The sequence below is a fragment of the Typopeltis vanoorti genome, chromosome 17 (genome assembly GCF_054136105.1).
Source record: "Typopeltis vanoorti isolate ZY-2024b chromosome 17, IOZ_Tvanoo_1.0, whole genome shotgun sequence".
Taxonomy (NCBI): Eukaryota; Metazoa; Arthropoda; class Arachnida; order Uropygi; family Thelyphonidae; genus Typopeltis; species Typopeltis vanoorti.
In genome coordinates this window covers 113,505,642-113,523,579 of record NC_143565.1, presented here as the reverse complement: position 1 = coordinate 113,523,579, position 17,938 = coordinate 113,505,642, and the positions used below count along the sequence as shown (strand labels likewise).

Below are 17,938 nucleotides of genomic sequence, written 5' to 3'. Positions count from 1 at the left end.
ATGACAAGGTGCCAAGAGAAAGGCTGTTTAATTCACAAAACTCTTCTATCTTAAATTTTGCTCCCCCTTTCTTCCTGCACTTGCCTTTTGTTCATACCGCACGAAAACCAGACTAATTCTGTTGCTGGCTATACAATTGCAGTATATTTAATTTCTCATGCTCTTCAGCCTGATAAATTTATTTCATTTACAACTGCTGCAGTCAGACAGAGTAATAGAGAGTGAGAAATTAAAGAAATGGAATAAGGACAATATTTAGTCAAATTTCTCTTAACCATAAAGTAAGTCATGGCAATATCTAATTAACACACACACACAACGGTCCGTAGCTAGAGGAGGAGAGAATGGAAACAGTAGGAGAGACGGAATGAGAGAGAGGTACAGGAATGAAAGAAGAGGTACAGGAATGAAAGAAGAGGAGAAAATGGAAACAGTAGGAGAGACAGAATGAGAGAGAGGTATGGGAATGAAAGAAGAGGAGAAAATGGAAACAATAGGAGAGAGGGAATGGTAAGAGGTATAATGTATGGGGACTCAATGATCCGTGGTGTTCAAGATAGGATGCATGAGGAGTGTTTGCCAGGAGGAACGATAGAAAGGGTGGCTTTGGCAGTTAAGAGAGGTGAAAGGGTAGATGAGATGATTGTGATGGTGGGAACAAATGACTTGAGTGGTGGTGTCAATAGGGCAGCGAGAGATATGAGATTCTTGCTTGAGGTGGTACGAAAGAAGACACAGAGAGGAAAAATAGTGTGTGTGTTGCCTAGGTATGATAATGACGAGCTGAGCAGAAGAGCAGTAATATTGAATGACATAATAGCTAGAATGTGTGACAAGAGAGGACTGAAATATGTGGATGCTTGGAGTGCGTTTGAGGACAGAGAGGAATTGTATACAAGAGACCACTTACATTTGAATGAGGAAGGACGTAGGCATCTGGAGAGTGCTGTTCTGAAAAAGTCAGTGTGTCCCAGGGAGGATGGTAGCAGGGGGGGAGGGTTGGCCTCTTGTGGGAATGGGTACTTAGAAGGGGAACGACATCAGGTAACTGAGCCCAGTGGAGTCTAGAGGGGATAATGCTGGGTATAGAAACAACGGCATTTATATGCTATATACTAATGCCAGGAGTATCCAGAATAAGGGAGAGAAATTTGTGGCACAGATAGCATCAGCCTGGCCAAAAATTATTGGGATCACTGAGACGTGGTTGACAGAAGGGGATATAATAACAGGAATAGAAGTCGCTGGGTACAGCATTTTTCGGCAGGATAGGAAGGGAAAGCATGGTGGTGGAGTACTGCTTATGATAAGTGACGACCTATGTCCTCTAAGAGTGGAGACTTTGGAAGGCAGTGACAATAATGATTTTGAAAGCATATGGTGTGAGGTAGAGGTGGGCAAGACGGGATATTTAGTGGGGGTGTTGCTACAGACCCAGAAGTACAGAGGGTGGGGACCAGGAAATGTTTAGACAGTTGAGTTTGGCAAGTGCAAGAAGAATGATTGTTATGGGAGATTTTAACTACAGTAGTATAAACTGGGGAGAGGAAGATGCATGTAGCAATAAGGGAATGGAATTTCTAGAATTCTTGAGGGACAAATGTCTTAGGCAACATGAAATAGAGGGAACAAGAGGTTCAAGAGTTTTGGATTTGGTTATAGCATCAGAAGAGTTGATAATAACTGAGATGACATCTCTCTCACCAGTTGGAGAGTGACCATATGGTTTTGACTTGGAAAATGAATAGACATGCAGGAGTATCAAAGAGCAGGGAACGTATGTGGAATTATAAGGCAGGTGATTATAATAGTCTAAGACATCAACTTGGAGAAGTTTCATGGAGGAGGAATTGGAAGGCCGGGATATCATTAGTGCGTGGGAAATTATGAAAGGATTGTTAGCAGCAATGGTAAGTTGTATATCACGAGTGAACAAGAGGACACAATTTGGAGTAAAGTGGATGACAAACAAGATTAAACAGGAATTGCATGTGAAAAAGAGGCTGTGGAAGAGATATAAGGAGACAGGAGAAGAGAAGATGCATGAAGAGTATAAGACACAGGGCAGAAGAGTGACTAGCATGGTAAGGAAGACGAAACTGGAATATGAGAGGAGATTAACCCTAAGATCCAAAGAAAATCCTAGGGAATTTTTTAGATATCTGGCCAGTAGGAGGAGAAATTACTGTGGAAGAATGATATTGTGGGATAAAAATGGGAATAAAATGACTGATGCAGAGGACATAGTAGAATTGTTCAATGAACACTTTATTGGAGTATTTCATCCTGGAGGAGTCAGTTTTAATGCTAGAGGGATAGGGCAGGTTCAAGGTTTAGAGGTACAGGAGGAGTGTGTGTTTCAAATGCTGAGTACTCTGGATGTCAGTAAAGCTGTGGGACTGGATGGTATTTCACCACGAGTTTTGAGAGAATGTGCTAGGGAACTGACAATGCCTTTGACCTGGCTTTTCAATGAAAGTCTGGCTGCTGGAAAGGTGCCCATGGAATGGAAGGAAGGTAAGATAGTGTCATTGCATAAGGGCGGTAGCAGACTGGAAGTGTCTAATTATACACTAGTTTGTGTGTCATCGGACACACAAGGAAGGAACATATACCTTCCTTCGTATAAGGACCATATACAGCATTGGGCAGATGAGAGTAATGTTATCTGGGAGAGTCAACATGGATTTGTGAAGGGGGTGCTCTTGTTTTAGCAATATGCTAGCCTTTTATGATAAAGTTACAAGAGCATTAGTTGAGGGAAAGGCATATACTGCCATTTTCTTAGACTTAGCAAAGGCATTTGACAGGGTGCCACATGATAAGCTGATATTTAAGTTGCAACACATGGGTCTGGATGTCAGATTGGTCAACTGGATTCAGGATTGGCTGTCTGATAGGTATCAGAGAGTTGTGTATGGTGGGGCAGTTTCAAGGAAGCAGAGGGTTACAAGTGGGGTCTCACAGGGCTCAGTAATGGGACCTATATTGTTTAACCTTTATATCAATGACATTGTCATGGGATTGCAAGAGGATATTCAGTTGTTTGCAGATGATGCGAAGCTGGGAAGGATTATTAGTAATAGTGCAGATGTGGCAGCCCTGCAAGAGGATTTGAATAAGCTAGATAGATGGGCAAATGAATGGGGGGTATCAGTTTAATGCAGCAAAATGTAAGGTCTTGAGGTTTGGGACACATCAATGGGACGCTGCATACCCTATGGGAGGAGTTAAGCTGGAGGAAGTAGGGGAGACAAGAGATCTGGGGTTGATAATTGATAGAAAACTGAAATTTAGGGGACATATTGCAAAGGTAGTGAAGGTAACACAGAGGATTGCTGCAATAATAGAAGGACACTGACCTGCAGAGATAAGAGGGTTATCATTCCGTTGTATAAGACCCTGATCAGACCACACTTGGACTATTGTTCTCAGATTTGGTCCCCAGGATTTGAAGGGGATAAATTAACTGTGGAAAGGGTACAAAGGCAGATAACAAAGATGGTTTCAGGACTGTACAATGATAGTTATGAGAATCAGCTGAGGGAATGTGGACTGCAGAGTTTGGTGGATAGAAGAAGGAGAGGTGATATGATTGAGACTTTTAAACTGTTGAGAGGTGGTTACAGGGTTGACACTGGGGAATTCTTTCGCTTGGTTGAACAGCAGGAAGGAGTGATGACAAGAGGCCATCCCTGGAAGTTATGAAAGGAAACTGTGAGCAAGAGGGAAGAGTCTTTTGACTCCAGGGAGGCCTGAATAATAATAATAATAATAGTGCATTGGCAATGATCAGATCAAATTGTTGTCCAAACAAAACATTTTATTCTAACTAAAAAATTGTATTTACATACTAGACAAATAGTGGGAAATACTTCTTTCTCTCAGTATAGCTAACTCCAGAAAATACATTACACAATTAAAACATATCCATTTCTGCCCTCAAGCAATTCTAACACGCTACTTAGTATTATACAATCTTAGAACAAACTCTTATTTAACAATTACATACAGTCACACATATTTATAATTCATGAACATCGATATGATGTGGTTACTCAGTTTCTACTTTATAACAGTCCTTCACTATGAACAAAGCCGTTGAAACATCTTGTGTTTTGCCTTGATCTGGACATTTCTTTCCCTTTTTCCTCCTCAGTCGGCGGCTGCCTGTCATTTACACTAGTATGTAGTTGAGGAGACCATGATTTTGCCTACAACATGTCCATCGGGTCCCAGACCGTTGTCTGAGATTGCGGGGACGCACCCCTGCTATACCGTAGGATACACCAACAGACATGCTTGGAGAACTGCCTGGAGAACTTCAGGGAGAAGGAGCGTTGACAAAACTCCAACGACAAACCATGAGTGTACCCTCTGAGTCAGGAGGTACGAGCTATGGAACTTCCAGCCCAGAACTCCTAATAATCTACCTTCTCTTCTCTTTCAGTACAGCCTCTTAACCTTGTCTTTCAGCCCCTTAAATATCCTCCTCATTCTTTGTTTCAACTGTGAAATGTCTGTGATCACCCTCCGTCACTCGGGCTCTCTCTTGTGAAAGTCTTTGTTTTATGTGATGTTAGCAAGTTGTTGCGAACTTTTTGTTTGCTGACTCAATAAGGCATAATCCCTTTTCTCTGGCTTTTTTTTCCTTCATTATAGGTGATATCAAAAATATTCTACAAGGTAGTCAATTTATATTTAAGAAAAAAAAGAAGTAAAACCCAATAAATCGTATTTTCTTTATATTTTGACTTGACACCCTTGAAAACGAGCTTGATAACTAAATTAACTTATCGTGCGAGATTTTACAATATCCTGTCCTGTACACCCATGAGGATACATTCAGGAATTTGTTGATGATGATAATCTTACAGACATCATAATACTCACAAATGTAACAGAAATATCAACAATCAAAAATTGTATGGTAAATAATTATAAGGGCACTGAAATTACCCACTAGACAAAAGAGACATCACAAAACACTTGAGTGCAGTGATTTCTGTTATTACACCAGTACCAAAGTTCATCAATGAAAAATTCTGTTCTCCTCTTCCCCCTTCCACTCCTCAAGACACTGACAAAACAACTTAAAATGATAATTCCTTCCTGGCTTGATAAAATTTAATAAAATATGGCTTTTAGAATCACCGTTAAAATTTGTTAAATAGTTTTGGGTATGCCGTTTTATATGCCAAAAATAGCTCTATACTTAGCAATGGTGACAATGAAAGTGTCACTTTAAAAAAATGCACCTTTTCATGACTTCTCTGATCATATCCTTGTTTAAAATACAGTACTTTGTAATAAATTGGAGAGGTCTGTTATTAAGCAGCCCCTGCTTTCAGATTAAAAAAATTATACATACACTCTCTGGTGGGTGTGGGTGTGGGTGTGTGTGTGTGTGTGTGTGTGTGTGTTGAAAGAGATGTAGCCTGAAAACATACACAAAATGTGTTATGTACTGGAATAAAGAAAAAACAGGAGCCTTAATTCTTGAAAACAGAGGAATTTTTGGGAAAAGAAAAAATACAATACCAGAAGCAATAAAACAAACATTAGATAGAGATCTAATAATAACTGACTTATTCCTGAAATAAGACCTGTGAAATCAATAAAAAAAAGAAAACTTATTATTCAAAACATATCTGAATTTTAAAAAAATCTACAAATAGTTAAAAATAATGAAGAGAAACAAAATTGAATTGAATAAATAAATAAAAAATCTGAATGAAACTATCCATGATGATAAAATATTTCAAAAACATCAATATATATAATTAAAAATGAAAAATAAGAGACAATCTAACAATTGAAGATAAAAAAAAAAAATTCTCACATTTGGGCTGATTACTTTAAATAAATGTCTGCAAAAGCTAAAGATGAAAAATATGGATAAAGTTTGAAAAACATTAGGAGATTCCCCCCACACACACCCAAAAAAAAAAAAAAAAAATGTTAAGGATGGAAATAAATGCTGCAATCAGACAAATGAAAAGCAAGTACATATGTGTGTAAGATTTGATGAATGTAAAATACAGGTAGTGATAAAAAATTGGGAGTTCTGAAGTTTGGAGAAGAAAAGTAAAGCATTATTTAAATGAAGCTATTCAACTAAATTCAATCCATGGAAAAATGCCTCTCATACACAGGAATGTGCAAACTACAGACATATAACCTTATCAAGCCTTTAAGCACACACATTTGGCAAAATAAGCAAAAATAAATTGCTTGAAATATTACAAAAAAAAAAAAAAAAGATGAAAAAAAAATAGTCAATAATACTATCTAATGGTGGCAAATTCATTAGATCGAGTTGTAGACCTGATGGGATGATGGGCCATAATAATAGACTACCAGTGATAGACTACCATGCAAATACATACCAAGGGATGGTATGGGAACATAGTATCTAGAGATAAGATAGTTTAAGTTAGACGTAAAGTAGCCTCTAAGTTAGAATAAGCTAGGTTAAGAGGGGGATTAGACACAATGTGCATGGTCAAATTCCTTGTCAGAAAAAAAAGGTGAAATGTTTCACTGGTCAAGCTCATGGCAGTACTGATCCAATCTTGCATTAGTGAAGGCCCAAACTCTATGCTGAACATAGTTCTTACTTGGACTGAATGCCTTTAGGTTTAGGCCTCATGTGCACTGAAAATTTAACACCTTTCTTAATGTGGATTATGAATTAATGCCTCTAAATCAGAATGAGGTATACTATAACAGTTTTGAAAGTTACTCAGAAAAACTGCTAATATACCAGAAGGCTGCTGACAAGCAAGAATCAAAATGCAGTTGTGTCATTACAAAGCATTGGTTAGGTCACATCTATGCTAGTGTGCACAGATTTGTTTGAAGTATCTAGATGCTACTACAGACCATCTAGAGGACTACTAAACCAGAAGACTACTTGTCTAAAATGTATCTACTTTCTACTGATTCCAAGATAAGATTTTTATTCCTGATGAATCCTCATCCCCTTCCTTGAGAAATCATCCTTAACAAAACCCTTCGCCTTGTATGCTTCTCTTCAAGTATAGAAACTTTCTGAGGGAAACAGGTATTTTTTTAAAGATAATATCTTCAAACTTTTATTTAAGCACACATACCAAGATCACTTTATTAGGTGTACAGGTATCTACATAGTTCAATTTTTTTAAACAGCAAGAAACTTAGAAAACAAATATTTTAGTTTTTAAAATGTTTTTAACTCATTAGTTTGAGTCAATGAGATGAAGTGTAAGTGTAAGTGTGTGTGTGTGTGTGTGTGTGTGTGTGTGTGTGTGGAGTGACTGATCTTCAGCGAGTTGAAAAGAATACAACAGGAATACATAGAGAGGACTGGTGTGGCACATCACCGAGCATCGGAGCGACTATACAGCATCTGTGGATGTCCAATGAACAGATGATGAATTTGAGTGATGTGAAGCTAATGTCATTTGATCGAATGAAGACTTTACCAAAGAAGATTTACGAAAACTGAATGAAAGACATTTATCAAAGTGATCTGAATATTATTCTCCAAGCATCCACATACATTATTCATAGAGACAGAGATTATTATCCCTCTTTGTAAGACTATGATAGAGCTGTATCTTGTGATCACTTAAACTCGTTTTCTGACAATGCACTCACATCAACCTCTGGCAAACCATCTACCTCATTTGCTGCCCACCAAACAAAACATCTTGCTTACCATATTCTTGCTCAACTTTCTGGGGACACAAACATGTGCTTTCTCCACATATATATTAAAAATTTCTTCTGCATCTATAAACCTCTCTCAGTAACATTTTTCATCTACTAACTTAATTTTATCAGAAAACTCATCAGAGCAGGCCCACATACTAACCATTATTACACAATACCTATCATGCTTCCCCTTAAATTCATTCACTATCAGAGAACTCAACACTTCTGGCAATTCATTTCAGTCATTCATCACTCTCCAAGCAAAAAATCTAGTCCTAATACTCTTACTAACTAGTCTTAAATTTCTTATATTTATTATATTAGTACTATTTATATTACTTATATTAATACTAGTATATTTCTTACTAGTATTAAATTACTAACAAGTCTCACCCATTTCTTTTGTATCAATTTTATAGAACCCTTTAGTAATTTATAAGTTTCAATCATGTTTCCCTCTTTTCTGACTTCAACTAAACTTTCTATCCTCATAAGGAACATTCCACAGATCTGCCACCATCATGGTCACTTGTCTCTGGATTCACATGCCCAAGAAACCCTGCATTCTGCATCTTGTAATCAAATCTGTGCTTCACAGAGATTTGATCACAAGATGCAACTGTATCACAGCCTTATAAAGAGGGATAATAATCTCCCTGTCTCTACTTATCAATGTGTTCTTCAACAACCAAGTAATCAATTAAAGATGCCAAGAAACGATCTTTTTGGGTTTAATCCTTTATCCACATATAAGCAAACAAAGTATGCAAGTGTATCTTCATCACGACTGGGCTACTTCTCTCATCCTCTTTTTTATGTTCCCTCAATAAATTTTTTTTTTTTTGCCTTCTGTTTGATATCAGAAAATATCAAAATTTTCATTAGCAAATTGAATTTCAAAGATTTATGTTCATATTTTGATACTGCATCCACCAACGATCATAGTTTTTAAAATGCATTTCTCAAAATCCCTGTATCTGTATAAGACATTATACAATCCCATTCATATGGAATGCATTAAGCCAGTAACCAACAAGAATATGGATTAAACTATTGCTTATTAGAATAACAAAATCTAGATCAGTGATCTAAAACATGGATTCTTTCTCTCTCTGAAGAGAACAGAGCAATGATTGCTCTTTATTGTGTTCCCAATAATGTAATGCAATTCCTATTTGTCATAACTGAAAATGTAGCATTTTACTGTACTCATATGCTATACAGCATAAACATGACACCTGTGAAACCTCAAAAGGATTTGAGAGGAGAGAGAGCATGCACAAGAGAGACACCCTTTCTCATAGTTCCAATCAAACACATTTAAATTTTAGTTACAGAACATTTCCAGATGTAAATTATAATTAGGCAATTTATCTGCCTAGTGATAAATCACAAATGAGAATATAGAAAACTGTGTGATCTCTGTGTAATCATCATTTGAATTAAATGTGTTGATTTAAATTATGCTGGCAGTTACCTTTCCCAAAGTCCAACCCAAATGTCCTCGTGGGAGGGGGAAGGGAACAATAGAGAAGAATAGGAATGCCTACAAGGATGGGGGTATGGTGGGGACTTTTAGGACACTGAGCTGATATGGTGGCCATGAAGGATTGTAGAAATCCTGAAAATCTCTTTAACTTGGGCAATGGTAAAATCCTGATAGAGGAAGCAAATCTTATCAGTAACTGGCTAAAAGGCAAATGATATCAGAAAGGCTCATTTCCAGAAACTTTCAGGCATGATCAGAATGACTGTAATACTGCCATCTTATCTTTCTACTGAACATTACAGATCACAGGCAGAAGAGCTTCAGTGATGCAGAAGAACTTGGAGTCTCCTGCGATGTGCTCTGCTATATATAACTATAGGGAAGACAATGCCAAAAATGGGAGCTGTAGGATAAACTCCAATAACTGATGATGATGTCTCAAAGCCATCAGGACAGTCATAATTGGATCAAGTTCATCTGAAAAGCACAAATAGGCTCTTATGAACAGCTACTTAGAACGTCATACCATTTTGGTAAATTTGACAATTTAATGGAAGAGATATTAAATATGAATAAAGACATAATAGGAGTCAGTAAGAAAGATGTGTAAAAACTAAGGAATAATCTGTTGTAGGTGATGATGGGTGATAGATGGTGTTGATGGTAATAGTAATGTCGTAGTTGAAGAATTAAGTAGTAGTGGAGAAGATGAGATGTATTTAGCAAAGTAGAGTAGTGTGCCCTCCCACGATGAGTCCTTGGACTCCCTGGAGGTGTCACGTAATAATAACTTTATCTATTCAGGAAGTGAAGAACAGACAAGGTGTTCTTCACTTCCCTTCAAAATAGTACCATGCAAACAAAAACATACCAGGGGCAAATATAGACTCAGACTATACAGTGCTTCATGGTATAAACTTCAATTTTTTTTGACATGGAAAAAGCTTATGACACAGCATGGAGATATGCATATCAAAAGACCTCTATAACCTATGTCGCAGAGGACACCTTCCTATATTTATTAAAAACTTTCTGTCTGGGCAAACTTTCCCAGTTAGTGGGAAGCTATCTCAGCCATATCATCAAGAACAGGATTGTTTCCCAAGGCCTCTGTCTTAAATGTGACACTTTTTGCTATCAAAGTTAACTCAATCATTGAACAGCTTCCTCCCACTATAGGCAATGCTTTATATGTTGACTTCACAATTTACTGTCACTCTCATAACATGAGGTTAATTGAAAGAACTTCAGCAAGCAATTGATTATGTTTCTCTATGGACTCTTAATAATGGGTTCAGGTTTTCAATAGAAAAAAGTGTCTTTGTACACTTCTGTCAAAAATGCACTCTTCACCCAATGCTGAATTAAGAATGGGATAAACTGTTATTCAAGTAGCTATAGAAGCCAAGTTCATGGGACTCTTCTCTGACAGAAGACTTACATTCCTTGCACACATTCCTCAACTAAGAGAAAAATGCAAGAGAACATTGAATCTCCTTTGCATTCCGTGTGTAGAGGCTTAAGTGCTGTGAGGACATCATGTTGGAGGCTTAATGGATTGTATATAGCACTCAAAAAGGATTAAAACAGAATTTAATTCTTCCTATATTTCGTCTCAGTCAATGAGACATCTTCAGGGATTACAAAAAAACTAATGTAACATATACAAATAACAAAACAATACTAAGCCCAACCACGTGGGTGACACTAAAGTCCTATCTAGGTGGAGCGCCCTCTAAGGGCGGTTGTAGATGGCCTGGAATGTAAAGTGGGACCTCTGGTGATAAGCGTTTCCCAAATCTTAGGAAGCTTAATGCAACCATATTTGTTAAGATTTGGTTGATTCCTGAGAGCTGCAGCCGATTCTAAGAATAGTCTCTCTTTTTTGAATTTCCTGTGGTGGAGCATGGTGGTTTTTTTCCATGAAATCCTGTGGGTTGTATCCAAGACATGGTCAGCCAGGCCTGACTGACCATAGTCGTGGTTGCAGATGTATGACTTATATTCCTCCAGGTAGAATGCAGCTGATCTGCTTGTCTGTCTCCTTTGCATTCTATCCTCTACTGAGTGGGGTGCCAATCAATCGTCATTGCTTTGTCTTTATTGTGTGCTTATATGTTCAAAGCTGGATTATGGGTCTCAAGTCTATGGTTCTGCAAGGCAGAATAGCCAGCGATGATTGGATCCCATCCATCTTCAACAGGGTATACAGATAGCTACTGGTGCCTTTCACACATCACCCACTCAAAGTCTTTATGTTGAAGCAAATAAATGGCTCTATCACTTAGAAGGAAACAGGTGTCTCTTAATTATGCCCTAAAAAAAGGATGATCTCTTCCAGATCATCCTGCATGGACTCTTTTCTCTGCATTGGGAAGCTCAATATTACACACTGTCATATGTCCTTTTTGGCATGCATGTTAAAGAGACTATGCAAGCTCTTGACAGCATTGTCTACACCAAACATAACAGCATCCCTTAATGGCAGGTTTGCACTCCATTCTGTCAACTAAAGAAGTCTCATGCTCCATCTGTCTGCATGTAATTGTTTAATGCACGCAGAGCAACCCTACTCTGATTTCTTGCCTATCTATACTGATGGCTCAAGAACCTTTGTTGGCTGTGCTACTGTGTGTTTTAAAGTGTGTAATTTATACACTCATTGAGCTTCTTTACAGGCTATCTCCTCTCCTATGTATAATCCACATCCAGTGTGCTATATGAGGTGTTACACCTGTTGTACAAAATGAAAACCCTTACTTTTGATGTTCAGTTGTGCTGGATTCCCAGCCACATTGGAATTAAGAGAAATGAGAATGAAGCAGCTCCTAGATCAGCTCATACTTTCTCCACATGCTGTTTGACAGTACCATATACAGACTACACAAAGTTTATAAAATCAAAGCTAACTGCTTAATGAAAGTTATCATGGCAGGAAACACTGATGAACAATTACATGACAATAAGCCTGAAATTAAGCACTGGCATTCTAGTCGATGTTGAAAGAGAAAAGAGGAAATTGTTCTTGCTAAACTCCACATAGTTAACAGTCATCTTACACATTATTATTTACTGAGGGCTGATGACCCTCTCATGTGTCATTTTGAAAAATGCAATGTGTCTTACTATTTGTCACATTCTGGTGAATTGGCAGCACTTTACATGAGAGAGGAATGAAATTTTTAACCTATTTAGCCAAGCCACACTCATGCAGATGTTATGAGACTCAGACAGATTGCATGATGTTTTTAACCTTCTGCAAAGAATTAATTTGTAAAAACACATTTGACTGTAATTTTGTTTATATGTTTATAGGTAGATAATGCATTGCTAACCTTAATTTTTGTGCATGCAAACTGTTTAGTAATTTCCCTTTGAATATTTATGTACAGATGTAACCTTTGCTGTAATTTTATATGTATATACTGCATTACTTGGCTTGGGTTTTTGTACATGCATATTGTTTACTAGTTTGAACGTTTATGTATTGCTGTAACTTTTGCTATGGTGCAGTATGAATATTGCTGTTCTTATACCAGTAAACCAATCAATCAACAGTATAAACAGTATCAAGAAAAGAAAAAATAATTTACTGAATTATTAACATTTCTGGTTTCTTCATTTGAGCTTTGAAGTTCCTACCCAGAAACTTCAAAGCTCAAATCACAAATGTGATGAATGCCTATGTGCTTGTCAGAGTCTGTCCAACAGTGACAAGCACACAGCACTCAACTAAATCATTATAGAAATAATTCCCACTGTAACTAAAAAAAACTGACCTAGCGTGGTATGTTCTATAGGCCTGATAACCTTTTTCTTTCTCATCCTTGCATATACCTCTATGTAAGAATCTTCTCCACCTAGCTCTGGTTTGTTTACTTTTACCTGTCCATTCAACAAAAGGTTCAATATTCTAGTGGAAGGCATTCTTTGAATATGTCCGAACCATCTTATCTGTTGCTTATTGATCTGATCCATGATTCCATCTCTGCAATTTAGGTTGTTTCTAATTTGTTCATTTATGTTCTGTCCAGTTGGTCTTATTTATTTTCATTAGGCATCTCATTTTGAATGCTTGAATTTTTTGGATTTCTTTCTGGTTTAGTTTCCATGCTTTTGCTCCATATGTGGCTGTGGGGATTATGATAGATTTATAGTTTTAATTTGAAGCTTGTTGTTATATTGCTGTTGCTCTATATCTTATTAATTTTGTTCATGCTGACTATCCCATACTGAGTCTGTGCTTTACTGGTTAAAGGTTATTTAGTTTCTAATTTAATAAGCTGAAAGGCTATTTTTCCGGCTAATATGTTAATAGAAAGGGGATGGTAAATCCCCTTATGTTTCTATAGCCAGGTACGAAACTCGGATCGAAATCCATAGGGTTTCCTGACGAAAAAACTATCGGCGAGTCCAAATGTTGTACTACCCAAGTGATCATTTACACTTGGACTCGCCGATAGTTTTTTCGGCAGGAAACTCTATGGATTTCAATCCGAGTGGTTGTCCTTTGAAATTTATTATTAGGTTTTCTTCTTCTTTTCTGATTTTCATTACTTTTGTTTTGTTACAGTTAATTCTCATTCTGTACTTTTTTGCATTTATTGTTTACTGTTTATTGTTTTCTCTAATTGTATCTTGGTTTTGGCCAGAATGATAATATCTGCATGTTTAATATGGTTTATGTTAGTTCCATTTGTAGTCCTGGTTCATCTATGGCACTGCATATTTCTTCAAGCATTATTATGAATAAGTGAGGTGAGAGTGAGCATCCTTGCATGACTCCTTTATCTACTTTAAATATATCACTTTATCCCATCAGTTTTAATGAATTCTTTGGTGTCTTTACAGTAGTTTTTGATGAATGATCAGATTTCTAAGTATATTTTTGTATCATTATTATTATTATCTAAGACCTTCAGGAAGTCAAGGACTCATCGAGGGAGGCTGCAAATTACCCAACCCAACTATCATACCTACCCTTGAATTTATTCACACTAGATGCACTCACTACCCGTAAGGGCAAATCATTCCACTCACTCACTGCTCTCTGGGAGAAAAACCTAGCTCTTAACCCTTTCTTGACTGAGAACAATCTTAACTCCGATGGATGCCCTCGTGTTCTCTCCCCGCCTTCCATATAATGAAAAATTTCATCAGTTGAAATGCTATAACACCCATTTAAAAGTTTATAGACCTGTATCATATCACCCCTCTTTCTCCTGTTAACCAGAGTCTGTAATCCACATACTCATAATCTATCCTCATAATCTAAATCCCATCATCCGGATATAATCTTTGTAACTCTTCTTTGCATCCTTTCCACAGCTTTATCCCCTTGGAATCCAGGAGACCAAATCTGTGCACAGTAATCCAAGCGTGGTCTTATCAAAGCCTTATAAAGAGGCAAAATTACTTCTTTATCCTTACATGTCAAGGTTCACTTAAACATACCAATTATCCTCTGAGTTGTATTTACAACTTTTGCTATGTGACCTTTGAACTTTAAATTCTTATCCATCAATACACCAAGATCCCTTACCTCTTCAGTTTCTTGTAGCATAACCCTGCTAATATAATATGCTGCTGGAGCTCTAATCACGCCAAAGTGCATAACTTTACACTTACTAACATTAAACTGGCAGCCATTTTCGTAAGCCTAAAATTCCAGTCTATTCAAATCATTTTGTAATTTCTGAATATCAGTAGCATCCCTGATTGCCCTGCCTATTTTGCATCATCAGCAAACAATTGCAAATCTGATGATAGACCCTGCTTGATGTCATTAATCTTTAAGGATTTGAATCAGTTTATTTCTGTCTATTGAATCGAAGGCCTCTTTGAAGTTTATAAAGCAGCAGTATATAGGCATATTGTTTTCCCAGTATTTTTCATCTATGTTATTATTATTATTATTCAGGCCTCCATGGAGTCAAAAGTTATTAACCATAAAGATGTGCTCTATTGTTTGCTGGCTCTAAAACTTGCTTGGCCCTCTCTTATGATTTCTTCCTTTGTGTTATGAATTCTGTTCTGAAAGATGTGTGTGAAAATCTTATAGCTATGGCTTAAGAGTTATTGGTCTATAGTTCTCACATTTTTGCCTGTCTCTTTTTTTTTTTTTTTTTTGTAAATAGATGTTATGATTCCTGTCTTCCAATCATTTAGATTTCTCCTGTGTATATAATTTGGTTAAAGAATTTTAATAGGAACTTAGTTGCTTTATGACCTCCATATTTCCAGAGTTCTATGGGTAGTTGGTCAATATCTGAAGCCTTGGACTCTTTCATTTGGCTTATGGCATGTAGAATTTCTACATGTTATTTATTTTATTTGTTTTCTTTTATTACCGGTGGTAACTTTCCTCTTCCTGTCTCTGGTCTCTGTATTTATTTTATCCCAATCTTGTTCTTTTTTAAAAAGAGTTTGGTAGTATTCTCTACCAAACTTTCTTTAAAAAAGAGAGAGTTTGGTAGTATTCTCTCCATATATTATTAATTTATTGTATAGATCCAGCTTCTGTTATTTTTATCCTTCATTTTTAGTGTTTTAGCTCCATATGATTTCAAGAGTTCTTTTAAGATCCTGTAGACTGTTTAGTTATCATGTCTTTTATTGGCTTCTTCACAGACTTTTGCTTTTTCTTCTAGCCAGTTGTTCTTTGCTGTTTTGCACAATCTGTCAATTTTATTTTTCAGTCATCTAAGGTTCTGTTTGCACTCTTCTGTGTTTTCTCTATTTAAGAGGCTTTTGGCATTTCTTTTTTCTTCTATGATTTCTAATATTTCTGCAGTGATACAGTCTTTATTTGATTTAATAGTTGTTCCTAATATTTTTCGGGCATCTGTACCATGATTTCCTTACCTTGGTTCCATAAATGTTCCACTTTGTCGGATGTCACTTGGCTTATCTCAGGTTCTATAGGTTATAGGTCAATAGATATTTTTATGGGTCTTAGGTATGTTCTTGAATTTTAATTTAATTTTTGCTGCCTAGATTTCATAATCAGAGTCAAAATCTGTTTTTTTTTTCAATGTTCTTACATTTTGAACAGATGATTTCCAGTTTTTTCTGATTAGTATATAGTCAATGCAGTTTTGGGTTAATCCAGCTGGTCAGGTCCATGAGTACTTATGAGAGGGTTTATGGAAGAAGATGGTATCTGTGACAAACAGGTTATTTTGTTTACAAAATTCAAGAAGTCTTTCTCTCATCCACACCAATTTGTCCATTACATCTATCATATCTGGTATATATTTTCCAATCTTGGCATTGAAGTCTCCATCACTATTAAAATGTCTTTTTTACTTGTTAATTTGGTCTTCTATGTGGTGGTAGAAGCTTATCTGGGGGGCATATATCTGAATTATTTTGTAGTAGACCCCTTTTTCTTTCCCTTTTATTCTTATGGCAATTATTCTTGGTCCTTAGTTCTACAAATGCTATTTAGTTTATTAAGTTGGTTTTAATTAATATGGAAACTTCCTCTCTATGCATATTGTCATCTCTTCCTGAGTAAAACATTCTTCCACAATCTTTTATTTTTACCGATCCTTCTCCTGGGCTGTTTCAGAGAGACCTACAATATCCCAGCTAACATTCTCAAATTCTTTCTCCATTAGTTTATTAGTTTGAGTTTTCCTGTTTTGGCTAGGGTTCTTATATTTAGAGTATTTATATTTCTTATAGTTCTTATATTTAGAGATAACCATAAAGTTAATTTGAAGAAGTCAGGTTATCTGGTCTCAGAATGACTACCTTCCAGATTTTTGGCAGTTAATGCAACCATACTTGTTGAAGATGGGGGGAGTGCATCATAGCCAATGCTGATTCTAAAAATAGCCTAGCAAACTTATAGCAACTTCTGTGTAATACTGATGTCTTTGTCCATTTAATCCTATGTGAAGGAGTATCCATAGCATGGTCTGCCAGTTCAGACTTGCCATACAGATGATTGTACATGTAATTTTTGTTCTTCAAGGCAGATATTAACTAATCTACCAATCTATCCAAGGTAAGCTTGACTTTATACATTCTAGGTTGCACAAGAGAATGAGTTGATCTTTAGAAGAATGAATGAATGTGACTTATTGAATGAGTTGTTTGAAAGTGGCAGGAAGCTAATTTCTGTTTCAAAACTAAAAGTAAGACTAAAAAACACTAAGTAGCAATAAAGAAGTTTATCTGAATTTCATTTACCTAAAGCATGACTCAAAAATAAGTTTGCAATAAAAATGAAAGATTTTTTGAATGCATTAGAAATTTTCATTTACAGTACAAAATGGAAATGAATGAAATTGGCAGCACATGAAATAAAGGATCCAGAGTAGATTTGTGAGAAAAACAGAGAAAGATAGGTATCTTTAATATTAAAAATACTAGAAAGAAACATGTTTATCTTTGTTTCATAGAATAATAAAGCATTTGATGGTATTCATTGATATCATTTGACTTCAATGTATATAAGACTGATATCCTATACAGGTTGGAACCAAACTGCAAACATAAAAATCAACAATGAATTGCCAGAAAATTTCTAAATATAAAAAAGATGTTATACAGGGTTGTGTGCTTACTCTTCTTCAGTTAAATCTCCACAGTAAAGAATTTTGGAAAATATGGTGGAACTAGAGGGAGTAAAAATAGAAGAAATATAATCTTCATTATGTAGATGAAACTATACTGACTGCTGAAAGAGACTTGCAAACGTTAATAGAACAAATAAATACACAGAGTAAAATATATGGCATT

The 17,938-nt window shown here is 36.3% G+C and overlaps 1 protein-coding gene across 1 annotated transcript in view; it reads right to left on the bottom strand.

Annotated features, from left to right (window-relative positions):
- Positions 1-17,938, bottom strand: part of LOC150097811 (N-acetylated-alpha-linked acidic dipeptidase 2-like) — a 309,838-nt gene that overhangs the window by 290,309 nt on the left and 1,591 nt on the right. The window lies entirely within an intron of this gene.